Here is a 2744-nt window from a genome sequence, read left to right as displayed (position 1 = left end):
ACATGAATCCACCACAGGTGTATACGAGCTCCCAATCCTGAATCTCCCTCTCACCCCATATCATCTCTCTGGATCATCCCCGTGCACCAGCCCCAAGCATCCTGTATCTTGTATCGAACATAGACTGGCGCTTCGTTTCTTACATGATTGTATACATGTTTCAGTGCCATTTCCCAAATCATCCCACCCTCCCCTCTCCCTCTCCCTCACAGTCCAAAAGTGTGTTCTTATACATCTGTGTCTCTTTTGCTGTCTTGCATACAGTCATCATTACCATCTTTCTAAATTCCATATATATGTGTCAGTATACTGTATTGGTGTTTTTCTTTCTGGCTTACATCACTCTGTATAATCAGCTCCAGTTTCATCCATCTCATCAGAACTGATTCAAATTTATTCTTTTTAATGGCTGAGTAATACTCCATTGTGTATATGTACCACAGCTTTCTTATCCATTCATCTGCTGATGGACATTTAGGTTGTTTCCATGTCCTGGCTATTATAAACAGTGCTGCAATGAACATTGGGGTACACATGTCTCTTTCAATTCTGGTTTCCTTGGTGTATATGCCCAGCAGTGGGATTGCTGGGTCATAAGGCAGTTCTATTTGCACTATCTCCATAGTGGCTGTACTAGTTTGCATTCCCACCAACAGTGTAAGAGGGTTCCCTTTTCTCCACACTCTCTCCAGCATTTATTGCTTGTAGACTTTTGGATCACAGCCATTCTGACTGGTGTGAAGTGGTACCTCCTTGTGGTCCTGATGCAGATGACATGGTCCTCGACATAGAAAACCCTAAAGACTCCACCAGAAAATTACTAGAGCTAGTCAATGAATATAGCAAAGTTGCAGGATATAAAATCAACACTCAGAAATCCCTTGCATTCCTATACACTGATAATGAGAAAGTAGAAAAAGAAATTAAGGAAACAATTCCATTCACCATTGCAATGAAAAGAATACAATACTTAGGAATATACCTACCTAAAGAAACTAAAGACCTACATATAAAAAACTATAAAACACTGATGAAAGAAATCAAAGAGGACACTAATAGATGGAGAAATATACCATGTTCATGGATTGGAAGAATCAATATAGTGAACATGAGAATACTACCCAAAGCAATCTACAGATTCAATGCAATCCCTATCAAGCTACCAGCGGTATTTTTCACAGAACTAGAACAAATAATTTCAATATTTGTACAGAAATACAAAAAACCTCAAATAGCCAAAGCAATCTTGAGAAAGAAGAATGGAACTGGAGGAATAAACCTGCCCGACTTCAGGCTCTAATACAAAGCCACAGTCATCAGGACAGTATGGTACTGGCACAAAGACAGAAATATAGATCAATGGAACAAAATAGAAAGCCCAGAGATAAATCCATACATCTATGGACATCTTATCTTCGACAAAGGAGGCAAGAATATACAATGGAGTAAAGACAATCTCTTTAACAAGTGGTGCTGAGAAAACTGGTCAACCACTTGTAAAAGAATGAAACTAGATCACTTTCTAACACCACACACAAAAATAAACTCAAAATGGATTTAAAGATCTAAACGTAAGACCAGAAACTATAAAACTCCTAGAGCAGAACATAGGCAAAACACTCTCTGACATAAATCACAGCAGGATCCTCTATGATCCACCTCCCAGAATGCTGGAAATAAAAGCAAAAATAAACAAATGGGATCTAATTAAAATTAAAAGCTTCTGCACAACAAAGGGAACTATAAGTAAGGTGAAAAGACTGCCTTCTGAATGGGAGAAAACAATAGCAAATGAAGCAACTGACAAACAACTAATCTCAAAAATATAAAATAGGGTTTATAATAACAGTGTTCATCTCATAGAGTTGTTTTGATGATTAAGTTTGTCAATACATTTTTTTCTTCATCTTAGCTAAGAAGAGTACTTGGCATAAAGCAGAAATTCAATTATCATTACATTGAAAGGAAAGAAGAAAGGTTAATTTCTGGGGGGGTGGGGGGAAGCTTTATTTTTTTCTATTCCTGGCCCATCTTAATTTGCTATATAAGATTGGTTCTTTTCTACTCGCGTAAGTCTCATGACTTTTCTGGTCACTCTAGCATAGTTCAAACAATTCTCCGGCAAATCACAGAATCTTGTTTCAAGAACTAAAACGTTTATAAATGCTTCAAAGTTAAAGCCTCTCTTTCCCTGCAGTTTGAATGGCTTCAGGCTCAATGTACGTTGTGGATAAAGTAACTTTATCAGCCTCTTTCATGTTTCCCGAGCTTTGTAGTCTTTCTCCTTCCTCCTGGCTCACTGGCCCAGTTTCTGATCCTTTTCAGAATCGGTGCTTGAGATTATGGAGTGTAAATGGGGAGAACCAATATGCAGAACTTCCCTGGTGGCTCAGACGGTAAAGCGTCTGTCTGCAATGCAGAAGACCCAGGTTCGATCCCTGGGTTGGGAATATCTCCTGGAGAAGGAAATGGCAGCCCACTCCAGTATTCTTGCCTGGAAAATCCCATGGACGGCAGAGCCTGGTAGGCTACTATCCATGGGGTCGCAAAGAGTCAGACACAACTGAGCAACTTCACTTTCACTTAATATGCAGAAAAAGTCTTAACAGATTGCTTCTAATGTGACCTGGTATGTGAGCTTTCCCCTTCACAGATCACTGCCTTGTCATGGTGAAGGGGCTTGCATAATTCACTGAAGCTATGAGCTGTGCTGTGTAGGGCCACCAAAGATGGGTGGGTCATAG

At 39.5% G+C, this 2744-nt stretch overlaps 1 non-coding gene across 1 annotated transcript; it reads left to right on the top strand.

Moving 5' to 3' along the window:
* The first annotated feature begins 2378 nt into the window (after window positions 1-2378).
* TRNAC-GCA (transfer RNA cysteine (anticodon GCA)) lies at window positions 2379-2450 on the top strand. Its single transcript has one exon. It is a non-coding gene; the product is annotated as a tRNA-Cys (tRNA).
* Window positions 2451-2744: the final 294 nt, after the last annotated feature.

This window comes from Capricornis sumatraensis, chromosome 9 (genome assembly GCF_032405125.1).
Source record: "Capricornis sumatraensis isolate serow.1 chromosome 9, serow.2, whole genome shotgun sequence".
NCBI classification, from domain to species: domain Eukaryota; kingdom Metazoa; phylum Chordata; class Mammalia; order Artiodactyla; family Bovidae; genus Capricornis; species Capricornis sumatraensis.
The sequence above is the reverse complement of the archived record's forward strand: the minus strand, read 5'-3'. Positions and strand labels throughout refer to the sequence as shown.